The sequence below is a fragment of the Nomascus leucogenys genome, chromosome 12, assembly GCF_006542625.1.
Source record: "Nomascus leucogenys isolate Asia chromosome 12, Asia_NLE_v1, whole genome shotgun sequence".
Lineage (NCBI taxonomy): Eukaryota > Metazoa > Chordata > Mammalia > Primates > Hylobatidae > Nomascus > Nomascus leucogenys.
The window spans coordinates 2,965,215-2,980,436 of NC_044392.1; the positions used below are offsets into that span (position 1 = coordinate 2,965,215).

A 15,222-nucleotide genomic window follows, 5' to 3' on the forward strand; every position below is an offset into this window, starting at 1 on the left:
AGTGAGGATTCCTTGGCTCTTCTGGGTTTCCAATCCAGAATGTTCCCTGTTGGCTAATGGCATCATCATGGGATCATTTCATCAGGCTGGGATCTCCTACCTCTCTCTCACATTCCACACTCCTGGTTTACAGAACATTTCCTGGAGTCTCATTTCCTAGCATGAAACACAAGGAGGGCATCTCTGCAGCTGCTCCCTGCTGACTGCCCTCCACTGCACAGCCTGTGTGGCCACTTGAAGTCCTGGGCATTCACACCAGGGCAGCCTATCCATGACCCTGACTTACACAGGTTCTTCCCTCTCCCTATCACTGCCCTAGCATATTTCTCCTCATCCGTGAGCCTGACTTGTCTCAGTTCTCTCTGATTAACCTTGACAAGGGGAGCAGCCCCTGCTCAGCCCCTTCCTCTCGTCTGTTTTAGCACTTACCTGCTGGACTGTGATGGGTCTGTTCACTTATTCCTCCACTACACCATGAACTCCTGGAGGGCAGGGGTCAGGCCTCACTGCCTCTGTACCAGTTCCTGTCGGTGGGCCAGGCCCATGCCAGGGGCTGACAAAATGTAGACTGGGAGAACATTTTCCAAACCTTTCCTGCTTCTCTAGCATGGATGGATTGCTAGGCTCTCAGACCCCTCACAGTGGTTACCATCTAGAACAAAGGTTGGCAAACTTTTTCTGTAAAGGGACAGACAGTAAATATTTCCCCCTTTGTGTGTCATGTGATCCGTGTCACAGATATTCAGCTCTATTGATGTAGCATGAACATAGCCATACACAACGTGTACATGAATGGGTGTGGCTGTGCTCCAATAAAACTTTATTTACAAAACAAGCAAAGAGCTGTATTTGGCCTGTAGGCTGTAGATTGCTGATCCCTGGTCTAGGAAATTCTTCAAGACAGTCATAGTCTGTGATCATCTTCTCTTATGAGACTTCATCACTCCAAGAGCTGATACCAAAATGTGCTCAATTCTGTTCCGAACACTTTACACGTATCGACTCATGAGAAACGCAGCACTGTTGCGGGAAGTCAGGGACCCTGAATGGAGGGACCAGCTGGAGCCACGGCAGAGGAACATAAATTGTGAAGATTTCATTTTAATATGGACATATATCGGTTCCCAAATAATACTTGTATAATTTCTTACGCCTGTCTTTACTTCAATCTCTGAATGTAAATTGTGAAGATTTCATTTTAATATGGACATTTATCAGTTCCCAAAATTAATACTTTTATAATTTCTTATGCCTGTCTTTACTTTAATCTCTTAATCCTGTTATCTTTGTAAGCAGAGAATGTACGTCACCTCAGGACCGCTATTGTGTTAACTGTACAAATTGATTGTAAAACATGTGTGTTTGAACAATATGAAATCAGTGCACCTTGAAAAAGAACAGAATAACAGCAATTTTCAGGGAACAAGGGAAGACAACCATAAGGTTGTCTGCCTGCGGGGTCGGGCAGAATACAGCCTTATTCTTCTTCTTGCAGAGAGCCTATAAATGGATGTGCAAGTAGGGAAGATACTGCTAAATTCTTTTCCTAACAAGGAATATTAATAATTAAGACCCTGGGAAAGGAATGCATTTCTGGGGGGAGCTCTATAAACAGCCACTCTGGGAGTGTCTGTCTTATGCGGTTGAGATAAGGACTGAAATAAGCCCTGGTCTCCTGCAGTACCCTCAGGCTTATTAGGGTGGGGAAAAAACCCCACCCTGGTAAATTTGAGGTCAGAAGGGTTCTCTGCTCTCGAACTCTGTTTTCTGTTGTTTAAGATGTTTATCAAGACAATACCTGCACAGCTGAACATAGATCCTTATCAGTAGTTCTGAATTTGCCCTTGTCCTGTTTCCTCAGAAGCATGTGATCTTTGCTCTCCTTTTTGCCCTTTGAAGCATGTGATCTTGTGACCTGCTCCCTGTTCCTGTATCCCCTCCCCTTTTGAAATCCTTAATAAAACTTGCTGGCTTTAAGGTTCAGGTGGGCATCACAGTCCTACTGATATGTGATGTCATCCCCGGAGGCCCAGCTGTAAAATTCCTCTCTTTGTACTCTTTCTCTTTATTTCTCAGCCAGCCAACACATATGGAAAACAGGAAGAACTGACGTTGAAATATTAGGGGTGGGTTCCCCCAATACAGCACAATAGCTACTTTGAGTACCTCCATTTCACAAATGGGACGGGCTAGGCACAGAATTTAGGCAACTTGCCTGGGGTCACACAGGTAAGTGGTAGAGCTGGGACTCCCACCAGGCAGTCAGAGGCCAGGCTCTTTGTCACTCTGCTCTACTGCCTCATGGTGTTCCAACAAGGTCACAGGCCCACAAGGTAGGAAGCATGACTTCAGCCTCTGTTTTCTCTCACACTTTCCTTGAATTCTTTTTTCTGGGTCCCAGCAGGGGGTCAGGAAACAGCTGCTGCATATAAAACACCACAAGGCAGGTAGTGTCTTCTGCTGGAGGAAGGGCCTGGGCTCTGCAGGGACTGAGGGGCCTGGCTGCATATTCTCATCATATCAGCCCCTTCCAGCCAGCCCTGGGGCAGAGGACACTGCTCACCCAGCCACCTCCAAAAAGGGAGTGTATGATTATTATGCCTATAATGGAAAATATTGCTTTGAAGGCCAGAACCCAGAGCTATAAGATGATTTACATCACTGGTTAGAGCTGCCATGGATGTGAACCACATTTCAGAGTGCCGACCCTGATGCAGGAGCTAATTACACAAGAAGACTGTTCAACATACACAATGCTGCAGTTTCAGGATGAGCCTCTAGTGCATAATGTACCAGCACTCTCTTTTTTTCTTTTCTTTTTTTCCTTCTCTGCTTTGGCCTTTATTTAAAGACAGGCTCCTATAATGACTCATTAACTAACATGCAGATCAATCAAGCTCACAAAGCGCCCTTTGGAGGCAGGAGAAATGGCAGCACATGAAATAGGCATGATCAAAGAGGCACATTTGTATACAGCTCAGACACCCAATTTAAACCCATTAGATAAATGAATAAACAAACCCATCATCTAGGACATAATTGCTGAGCACCTGCCATGTGCCAAGCCCAGAGCTAGCTGCTTCCCATAAGTTATCTTGCTTGCCTGACAATTTAGAGCAGAATCTAAATGCCACGGACATGGTGCCGATGGTGAGTGCTGGAGGAGTGCAAAGAGGAGAGAGATGGAAGGGGGTCCATGGAGGAGGTGGGTCTGGGCCTGGCGGGATGGAGAAGGGTGTGTGTGGGCTCAGCCCAGGCTACATTGTGAGCAGTGAAGGGCCAAGGAGAGTGGGACAGGAAGAAGAGCCTGGCTGAGTCTGCAGGTGATTTTACCCGCAGCCAGAGCAGGCAGTCTGGACTTCATGGTCAAGTCAATGGGAAGCTATAATTCAGTGTGAAGGGAGGACTGGAGGCAGAGAGACCAGTGGGAGGCTGATGCAGGGTCCAAGAGCATGAGGAGAAATTAGGGGGTGTCACAGCCACCTTGTCCTGAGAATCATGGGGGATGGAGTGGGACCCTGGAGGACACCCACTGGAGGCCCTGGAGAACATTCTCCCCTTGCCACGTGCTGTCCAGGATCAGCCAAAAGACAGGACTCTGGGTGCTGCCAGCCTGTGCCCAATGCCTGCACAAGGCTGCAGAGGACCTGCCAGCTCAGGGGAGTTTTGTGGGAAGCTAGAGTCCCGGGACATGTAGACTGAGGCTGTTTAGTTTAAGGACTGCTTTGCTACAACACTCTCCTAACTGGGCTGTCTGTCTCTGCTGCCCATCCTTCACTCTGTACTGAATGCCCTTAGCGCCTCCCTATCTCCTACAGCAGGGGTTGGAAAACTAGCTCTCAGACCAAATCTGTCCTATAGCCTATTTTTATATGTGGACCTGTGGCCTTTAGTGTTAAGAATGATTTTTTACACTTTCAGTGAGTGAAAAAACAAAACCTACATACAACATAGAAGAATATGCAGGCCGGGCACAGTGGCTCATGCTTGTAATCCCAGCACTTTGGGGGGCCGAGGCGGGCGGATCACGAGGTCAGGAGATCGAGACACGGTGAAACCCCGTCTCTACTAAAAATACAAAAAAATTAGCCAGGCGTGGTGGCGGGCGCCTGTAGTCCCAGCTACTCGGAGAGGCTGAGGCAGGAGAATGGCGTGAACCCAGGAGGTGGAGCTTGCAGTGCCACTGCACTCCAGCCTGGGCGACAGAGCGAGACTCCATCTCAAAAAAAAAAAAAAAAAGAATATGCAACAGAGACCTTACATGGACTTTAAAGCCTAAAATATTTATTGTCTAGCTTTTTACAGAAAAAGTTTGCTGATGGCTTCCCTAGAGCAATGGTTTTCAAACCGGGCTCCCGGGTACCCCAGGGTTCCATAAAGGTACTCCAGGGCCAACCCACAAGTGTGGAAGAAAAGCCAGAGGAGGGAAGCCTCTGCTTAAACCGAAACAGCTCTGTTTTAATCTAGTTCATAATTTGGGATGCTGTGAACACCACGGATAGTGGGTTACTTAATGTCCCTTCCTCCATTTATTTCTCCCTAACAGAACCCCAACTTTATTGGGAGTGTGGCAATGTATGTATCTTGCCAACCTCGGAGCTAAAGATGGCTATGTGACAGAGCTCTGGGCAATGAGACATGGGTTGAGGAGTCCTCAGACCATTTCCTCATCCTTCTCCTTGCTTTTCCTGGAATACAGATGTGAGGACAGAGAGGGAGCAGCCTTCTTGTGATCATGAGGATGAGAGTCACAGGAAAAGCAGCAGAGGGAAAAATACAAGAAGCATGAGACCCGGAGGGAACCACCAAGCCAGCCCTGGACTTTCTGCCTCTGGACTTTTGGTATGTGGAGAAAATAAACGGTGTGTTGTTTAAGCGTCTGCAGAGGAATTTTCTGTACCTCCCAGTCAATTACCACCTAATGGCTACAGGTTCTGAAGACAGGTGTTCGTCACCACAGAAGAGTTTGCCAACTCTTGAAACTGCAGGATAGAGTTCAGCAGCTTGGCTTGAAAACTGTGGGCTTTGCAAGGCCTGCCCCTGCCACTTCCTGGTCAGCTAGAGGCCCTGCAACAATGCTGTGCTCCAGCCTTACCTCCCATATTTCTCCTCAGAGCATTTCTTTGAGCTCCTGAGGGCTGACCTTGGCCCACCCAGCCTCAGTTTACAATGTTGCTGCCAGTGTAACTATTAGCTCCATGAAAGGAAGGGAACTCACTTTTCCTGGGCACAGCTTGAACCGTGATTCCTTCCAGGGTCTTGCTGAGGCCCTAGGGAGGAGCTAGAGAATTAACTCCTGGGGTGAGGAGGAGGGGAGGCCAGTGGGAAGGCTGAAGACCTGAACTCCCAGGAGTTCAAGGACAGAGGCCTCCAGCAGGGACTAAGACGGGTCAGACGTTCTGGAACTTTGGTCACTACCTCAGGTTTCATTTTGGTGGTTCTGAGAGCAGTAAGTCCTTCGACTCATTCACTGACTCATTCACTTGTTGATTGACTGATTCATTTATTCACTGATTCATTCAACAGTTACACATTTGCCAAGTGCTGGGCTTTGGAGGGGCATCGTCAGGCAAGATAACATGGCCGCTGCCCACAGAGACCTCAAAGTTTCTAGAAAGCTTCACAGCAGGCCCTGAGTACACAGACTGCAACACAGTGTGATGAGGGCTCAAACCAGGGAAGCATGGATGGGAGACAGGAGGGGCACAAAATCCTGGCTATCAAGGGGGCAGGGTTTGTCTTCAGCAACAGAGAAGGTGTGTGGGGATACCACATGGCCACAGCCAGATCTGGGGGAGGGGAAATGCCAGCACATGATTTGGAGACAGCTGTAAAAGGGAAAGGAATGAGGCTTTGGACTTGAGGAGGCTACAAAAGGGTCCCCCAGACGTGAGAGGGGCTGTGGAGGCACACGGCAAACCTCTGATCTCAGGCATCTTGCACAGGGCCTGGCACAGAGAGGGTGTGAGTAAATGTTTGCTGAATGAATAAGTGAGTGAACAAATGGGCCAACGAGTATGTCCCTGACATTTGCACTAGCTGCTGATCACCTGCATGGAGAATTATTTCTCAGTTCTTCAGGTCTACAAAAGAGTGACAGTGATAATCCCCAAGGAGTGAATAATCAAAACGCTGTTATCTTTGGCTTTGAAATTCATATAATGAGCTTTCCTTTCCCTCTTCCTTCCATGTCCCCTCCCTCTCCCTCCCATCCTCACTCTCTATCTCTCTCCTGTCTCGCTTTTCATTCTTTTCTAGCAAAGGTGGATTAACTATCCTGATCAAATCAAGTGAGGCTCATGTGCAAATTGGATCAAATGTTTTGTGTTCATACTGAGAAGCTGCAAATGAAAGACAGATGTGTGTCGGTAGGGGGCATCGAGGCAGGTCTGGGTTTCAGTCCTGTCTACAGCTTTGTTTTCCCACGAGGCTGACCCGAAGGGACCTAACAGGAGGCGGCCCTGGAGGAAGAAGGCCTGAATCTCAAGCCCGATATGGGCAGAACCATCCCGGAGGGGCTCCTCCTCCAGCGATCACTCACATGTTCCAACATCGCTGAGCTGCTTCTCTATGCCCAGCACTGTGCTAACTGTGGAAGAAATCAACAAAGTGCTATTCCTGCTTCCAGGATGCTCAGGAGCGACGGGGGAAATAGATTCTAAATGCAAGAAAACAAAAAGTGCTGTAGGAACAGGAAGGAGCAACACGTGATGATGTTAGGAAGGCTTCTCAGAAGACAGGTTGTTTGGACTGCGTCTCAAAGAGGGATAGGAATTTGCCTGGAGGAGAAGGGAAGGCACACTGGGAACAGGTGTGCCCAGGTCTTAAAGGGCCAGATGTGTCTGTGAACCTGAGTTCAGTGTGGCTGAAGCTGGAGCTGCCCAAAGGGAGAGATGGGGCGGGGCGGGGGTGGTCACCGTGTTCTTTGCTGGGAGAAGGAGTTGCACTGTTGACAGAAGTTTAGCTGGTCAGAACCACCAGGGTGCTCTTTAAAAAAAAGTTCTGGTACCTACCCTAGACCCACTGAGTCAGATCTTTGGGGAAAAGAGCTTGGGAATCTGTGGCTTTAAAGTGTCTCCAAGGCATTTCTGATGAAATTTGGGAAAAATTACTGTAGGTAGATGTTAATTAATGTTAGATTAATATTATAAGGACTGAGATAACCCAAATGCCCAAGGTGAGGCTAACATTGCCCAAGGACATCCCAGTTGAAGGGAGGGCATGGAGGCTGCATGTGGAGTAGGCCTGCATCGCTTGCTCTGAGCCTTCTTTCCTTTGTTCCTTGAATCTATGAAGTTTCCAGGAGGATGCACTGGGGTGTTTTTATTTGCCTGACTACTAGTTTAGGGAGTACAGACATATCCTTAACTTGCCTCTCCAATAAGACTGTAAGTTCTTCCTGTTCGCACAGTGCAGAGGTGCACAGCCCATAGATGCTCAGTTAATGCTGGTGTCTTGATGTAGATTCTTGGCCATTCCCACACCATAGCATCTCTGCTTCTCTCTTTGGGCCTTCTCATTGCCCTTGGAGGGCCCCAGTCCCTGGGACATTCCTAGCTCCTTGCCAAGCCCAGGTAGCAGGGGTCCTACAAGGGAGATGGAATTCTAGGAAGGATCCTCCTGTGCAGGTGCTGGGGATGCATCATAATCATTCCATGACTACGAAGAGACCAAGGGGACACATGTCCCTCTTACACTCCCACAAGCAAACTTTTCAGCCCCTTCTCACAACAGCATCTTTCTCCCTCTGCTCCTTGTAAAGGGAGCCCTGCATTCTCAATCCCATGGCCCTCTCACTCCAGAATCTCCCTTCTGTCACCATCCCTCTTCTTCTATACCTTCACTCTCTCCCTCTTTGCTTATTTTTTCCTAAGCCTACAAACATACTCCAGTTCCAATATTTTAAACACATGCCCCAAAGTAACCCCAAACTTTCTCTCTATCCTACGTCCCTCGCAGGCTACTGTCCATCTTGGCCTCCACAGCCTCACCTCCCATCCATTTGCTTCCCACCCCACTGCTGTCTGTTGCTGCCCCTGGAGCTTCACCGCAAAGTCTTCATCCAAGGACAATGCCAATGGTCTCCTTCTAGCACTTTTCCAGCAAGACATTTGTCATCGTTGCCATGATCAGACATGCCCTAGTTGGAAACTCTTCATGCGTTTGCATCACGATTCTCCTTCCGCCTCTCAGACTGCTCCTTCTCTGCTCTTTCACTGGATTTTGCTCTTTCTCCTGTCACGATGGTATTCTCAGATCCATTCTGAATTTTCTTATTCTCTTCAGTCTTTCCAAGAAATGTTGTCCATTCCTTAAGCTTCTATTCTCACCCACGTGCTGAGATAACACCCAAACCTCTCTCTTAAACTCGGATTTACCCAGAGTTTTCATCCAGTATATCCAAATGACATTGAATGAACCACAGACATTCCAAATGCACTGTTTCCCTCCTGACCCCTGCAAAGCATGTTCCTCCATCTGTATTTCCTTTTTAACTCTCCCACTGGACCAAGCCAGAAAGCACTAAGTCATCTTTCATCTGTTCATGGAATAAATATAGGCCGAGTACCTACTATGTGCCTGGAACCATGCTGGTCACTTGGGATACAATATTGAATAAGACCTCTCTTCCTCCCTCAGCTCCCACATCCAATCAGCTACCAAGTCCCACTCTATCTCCTAAATCTCTCTCATCTGTTTTCCCCTCCACATTTCCAAAGCCTTGGTGGACGCCCCCATTTTTCCTACTTAGGTAACTGCTTCATCCTCCTAACTGGTCCTTCTCCTTCCAGTATCCACCTCTAAAGTTCTCCATTGCTGCTAGATTAATTTTCCAAAAACTCAGATCTTCCTGCTATTGCTTTAGTTCAGGAGATAGAGTGATCCTCGTCCTTCCAGGCTCATCCCATTGAGGTCAAGCCCAGCCCCTTTCATCCACTCTGAGACCTTGTTCCATCCAGCAGCACAGCCCAGCTATGTAAGTGCATGGGCTTTGGAGCTAGAAAGATAGGGTTTAAATCCCAGTTCTGCCACTTACTGGCTCCGTGCTGCAGCTGTTTCCTAACCTTTAACCTTTCCATGATTCAGTTTCTTTATCTACCAAATAGGTATATTAAAATCAAATTCATTGTCCTATTAAGAGAATGAAATAAAATAATTCATATAGAGAGCTTAGCTTAGAGCTTGTCATGGGACAGGCATACAATAAGAGCTATTATTGTTGTTAACAACAGCCTAACACTGCTAGCCTTAGCAATCTGTGTTTTGAGATAAAACCCAAACTTCTGGGCCCAGCATGTGGGCTCACCATGATCTGAATCCTGCTTACCATTCTGTCCTTACCTGCATCCAGGCATGTTGAATTACTTCCAGTTCTAAGGGGCTGTTCCAAACCTCAGTGCCTTTGCCTACGTGTCCTCCCTGAGATACTGATTTCCAAGCCTACTCATTCTTCAAGACCCTGCTGACATGTCACTTCCTTTGTGAAAACTTCCCTTATCTCCCAGTTAGCAGCTCTTCCCTGAGTTTTCCCATAGCACTCTGGACATGCCTCCATCAGGACTTACCTGCACTCTTTTTTTGTTTTATTTGTTCAGACCTGTTCTTCACTCTTATGTGCACACACCTCAAGGGCAGAGGCCATATCTACGTCAATGAGTGAATGAATGCTCATCTCATAAAACATACTGTGAGCTTACAGACTGTGCTTTTTGCTGACGCAGATGTCTGAAGGTGAGTGGATAGGCAGTCCTTGGACACACCTGTATCTCACCTGTAGGCCAGTTCCATGAACAGGGTTAGGAACACAGCATCCATTGTCCTTGCTGTTTCCCAGAAGATAGCTTCTATTCCTCAGTCTCAGACTTTGAGTTTCCACACTTAGACCCTCCTTGTTGCATTGTATATTTCCTGGTTCTCCTCCCACCTGGATCAGGATAGGGTTCTCTTCAGCCTTTCTGGGCTCCCTCAGCACTACCTGAAGCCCACCAAGGCCCCACAGAGATATTAGAAACACCGCTCTGCACACTCGAAGCGGTGCTCTGCAGAGGTGCTATCTTTAGAAACTCAGGCTGGTGGGATCTCTTGCAAGGCCTGTAGGGGAGTGACCATAGGGAGGTCACCGGTCTCCACACACTGACCAAGGCTAGGCCTTCTGGGGGTGAATCTAATTGTTTCTTAGAAAATCCTCAGACTTTACTTAGACTTCCCCCGATACCACACCTTCAGGTTCAAAAGAAAATGGAGATAAGGATCATAACAGTGCCCAAGGAAGAGCCCTCTAGTCAACAACTTAATATGATTTCATGGTATCACGCCCTTCTGGTCTAGCCTCTTCCCTCACCCCATGTGGCTGAAGTGTCCTTTCCCATTAACTAGGTACATCATGAAATAATTTAATTAAATGTGAATCTTTCTTTGTAAAATGTTGTGCAGAGGAAATCTGCTTCCAGTGTTCCCAGCACTGTGGTTCCAGGCACCTGGACCAAACAATTTTGAAGTGTTGGGTAAAATTTTAAAAGGACAAAAAAAAACCAAAAAACAAAAAACAGCTTTTTCCAAGTTAGTGTTAAGGATTGAGTTATAATATATCCCCCAGAATTCATATGTTGAATCCCCAATGTGAATATATTTGAAGATGGGGCTCTTTTAGGGAAGTAATTAAGGTTAAATAAGGCCATAAGGGTGGGGCTGTAATCCGATGGTAGTGGTGTCCTTATGGGAAGGGGAGGAGGCATCAAAGAGCACTCTCTTGGTGTGTGCACAGAGGAAAAGCCACGTGAGGACACACTGAGAAGGTGGCCATCTATGAGCCAGGATGAGAGCCCTCATCAGAAACCGAATTTAGTCACACTTTGATCATGGACTTCTAGCCTCCAGAATGGTGAGAAAATAAATGTCTGTTGTCTAAGCTATCTAGTGGGCAGTATTTTGTTACAGTAGCCTGAGTAGACTACACTAGTGTAATAAGGAATACTCAACACAGTGAATGGAGGGATCTAAAGTGTGATTCAGAACATGAAGCCGGCTTTGGTCTTGAGTACTTTTTAAAAATTCGGTCAATATAGCTTTGGTTTTCAGCAACTCATAGAAAAGAGGGAACAGGAGACAAAATTCAGGGCCCAGCACGATGGTGACTGTAATACGATACTTCTGATAGAGATGGGTTAGTTAAATCTGCACCCATAGTGTGAGGGTGAATTAGAAATGAGCCTATCTTCCTTCTCACCTGTCACTACCACCCTCCGGGAGGATCTGGAGGCTGACTGTTTATCTTAGACCTTGACACTGAGTAGACGAGAAAAATGTTTCCACTGAGAATTCATAACCATAAGTCAGTTTTCACATGGGTTTGCAGCCTTCATGCTACTTGGGTGGTTTGAAACTTCCATACTGAGAATTTTGTATGAAGAGGTTTCTGGCTGGTAATGCCCCCAGCACTAGGCAGAAGCAGATGCAAACCCTCTCTGGAAGAAACCACCTTCTACCCAGGTCTCGAAGAATTACCAGAGAGAAAATTTACCCTTCTAACCACATAATCAAACAATATAAAACAAAGAAGGAAACATGGTTCTGAGTGCAGGAGGTGAGAAAAAACAGACAGAATTAAATTTGCAAAAACTTCAGATATTGACACTAACAGACACAAAATATAAAATAAGTATGTTTAATTATTGAAAGAATTCAAGAATGATCTAAACATAAGAGTATGGAGCAAGAGTTTATAAAATACGACAATATGACTAAAAACGTTTGAAAAAGACTCAAATAGGGTTTCATAAAGTACAAACTGTATTTGAAATTAAAATAAATCTTCAGTGAATGGATTTAACAGAGGCTGGACACAGCTGAACAGAGAATTAATGAACAGAATGAAAGAGAGAAAGTATGAGAGAGGTTAAGAAACACTGATGATGGAGTGAGAAAGATGAACCTATCTTGTCAGGCTTCTAGAAGAAGAAAAAAGAAGCATTTGAAAAGATAATGGGTGAACATTTTCCCAAGCTGATGAAAGATACAATCCATAGATTCAAGAAACTTAATCAAACAGGATGAATACAAAAAATATTCACATCTAGACACATAAGGGTGAAACTACATAACATTAAAGAACAGGAAAAGACAGTAAGAGCAGCCAGAAGGATGCTATACAAAGCAATGACAATAAACTGACAGCAGGAGTGAAACCCAGAAGACACCAGAACAATATCTCCATGTGCAGACAGAATGGAACTATCAACTGATAATCAAATGTCCAGTGAATACTAGCGTTCTTTCAAGAACAAGGGTAAGCAGACATTTTAAGACAAAGAAAAAATTACACATTAGGTTCTATGCTCACAGACTGGGTGACAGGATCCATATCCCGACCTCAGCATCATGCAGTATACCCATGTAACAAATCTGCACATGTACCCCCTGAATCTAAAAGAAAAGTTGAAATTATTTTTTAAAAAGACAAACAAGAACTAATAGAGTTTATCATTGACAAGAAAATAAATTTTAAAGCATGTATTTGCACTGAAAGATATTCCAAAGAGAAGGACTGATATACGAGAAGGAGTGGTAAACAAATAAGTGGTCAATATATGAGTAAATCGGCCGGGCGCGGTGGCTCACGCTTGTAATCCCAGCACTTTGGGAGGCCGAGGCGGGCGGATCACGAGGTCAGGAGATCGAGACCACGGTGAAACCCAGTCTCTACTAAAAATACAAAAAATTGGACGGGCGTGGTGGTGGGCACCTGTAGTCCCAGCTACTCAGAGAGGCTGAGGCAGGAGAATGGCGTGAACCCGGGAGGCGGAGCTTGCAGCGAGCTGAGATCGTGCCGCTGCACTCCAGCCTGGGCGACAGAGCGAGACTCCATCTCAAAAAAAAAAAAAAAAAATATATATATATATATATATATATATATGAGTAAATCTAAGTGGCTTTATTAAACAATAACAATAATAACTTGAGAAAAAATTAAGGTAACATAATATACACACACCATAGAGTATGAATCGGAAGGAATGATTAAAGTCATAGTGTCCTAAGATCCTTGGCTTTTCAGGAAGAACACAAAATTATTGTTTAATGCTAGGCTTTATTAAGTAGGCATATTGCTATTTCTAGAGTATTTTAGGACAAATTTCAAAGAACAGAAACGACTGTATAATTCACAAGGTCTAAATTCTTTAGTTAAAAGACAAATGTTCAGAGGGGATTTTTGAAAATCCAGCTATACACAAAACACATATAAAGCACAAGGAAGTCCAAAAGTTAACAGTAAGAGAATAGAAAATATTTATTAGACAAAGACCAAGAGAAAACTGATGCAATGGATGCAGGGAAAAAGCCTTTAAGGTTAAAAACATTACTACAGATAAAGAGAGTTACTACATAATTATTTTTGAAACAGTTCAATTTACTGGGAAGAGATATAATTCTGAGTTTCAACTTTCATGCTCTAATAACACAGCCTCAAAATACATGAAGCAAAAATCGACAGAACTTTAAAGAATAATAGGCAAATCCACCATCATAATGGAAGATTTTAATATTCCTCCCTCTGCCGTTGATTGATCAAGAAGACAAGAAAAATCAATGAAGATATAAAAGAGACAAACACAATTAACAAACTTGATGTAATGGACATATTAGAAAACAAAAACTGCAAAATGCAGGGTTTTTTTCAAGCCTACACAGAATCTATGTGAAAAATGACCATTTCTAGTCCTAAAAGCACAAATTTCAAATGATTCACATACAGATCAATGTTCCCTGACCACAAGATTTAGAAACAGTAGGAAAGAGACAGTTAGAAAAATCCTTTGGAAATTAAAAAGTACTTCTAAATAGTTCATGGTTAAAAGATGAAACAATAATGTAAATTAAAAAATATTCAGAACTAAACTATAACAGAAAATAAATAACTGTGAAAATCTGTAGGAATGTAGCCAAAGTAGTCCTTAGAGGGAAATTTGTAGCCTTTGATGCTTAAATCAGATTGAAAAATAATGAACAAAGCATCAAAATTAAGATGCTAGAAAAAGAACACAGAATAAACTCAAGTGCATTAGAAGGAAGAAAGTAATAAAGATGAGAGCAGAAACTGATAAATTAGCAAATAAATATATTAAAAGGAATAGTAACAAAACAAAAATTCATTTTCTGGAAAGACTAACAAATGTCAAACCTCTGCCAATACCAGTTAAAACATGATACATATTAGAAATGAAAAAGGGAATTGAAACACAACAATGGCAGGTATCATAATTATAATAAGAGATAGTATGTGTAACTTTATATCCAACAAATTTTAATATTTACTAAAATGGAGTCAAGAAAAAAAAAAAACAGATGACCAAAATAATTCTCTAGCCATTACATGTATTAGGTCTATAGTCTAAAATCTTCAAACAAAGGAGACACCAGACCCAGATAGTTTTGCTGAAAAATTCTACTAAACTTTCAAGGCAAAAGTTATGCCAATCGTCCACTAATAACCCCAAAGGATAGAAAGAGAGGAAGTACTCTTCAAATCATTTTCTGAGGCTAGCAATATATTGATACAAAAATTGGCAAAGGCAATATGAAAAAACAAATAACAGGCCAAGCTCACTAACAAAACAGAAACAAATTACTAAACAAAATCAAATATAGGCATGTATAAAAATGACAATACTAAATGACCAAGTTATGTTAATTTTAAGAATGCAAGGTTGGTTTAACATGAGAAAAGGCAATATTTGCTATACTAAGAGAATAAAGGAGAAAAATTACATGATTATGTCAATAGATATAGGAAGATGCTTCATAAAATTCAATATCCATTCTTGATAAAAGCTCTTAGCAAACTAGGATTAGGAAGTAAATTCCCTAATTCTATTATAAAAGGAGTATCTCCAAATGAAAAATAAGCTTCAGCAAACATCATACTTGATGATGTTTGATGGTGAAGAAATAAAAAACATTCTATTAAATATCAAACAATGACCACAGGGGTCACCATCATAATAATGATTTGATGTTACACTGGGAGGTTCCAGCCAGAACACTGAGGCAAGAAAATAAAAAAGAAAAGGTATAAGGAATGGAAAGTAGAAACAAAACCATCATTTTTTTTGCAGATGATGACTATCCATGTAGAAAACCCCAAAGAATTCAGATACATTTTTACAAGATAGTTGCTAATATAAAAATCAAAGTGCAAAATCAATTGCATTTCTAAACACCAGC

At 43.6% G+C, this 15,222-nt stretch overlaps 1 protein-coding gene across 13 annotated transcripts in view; it reads right to left on the minus strand.

Moving 5' to 3' along the window:
* Positions 1-15,222, minus strand: part of CSMD2 (CUB and Sushi multiple domains 2) — a 675,146-nt gene that overhangs the window by 311,823 nt on the left and 348,101 nt on the right. The window lies entirely within an intron of this gene.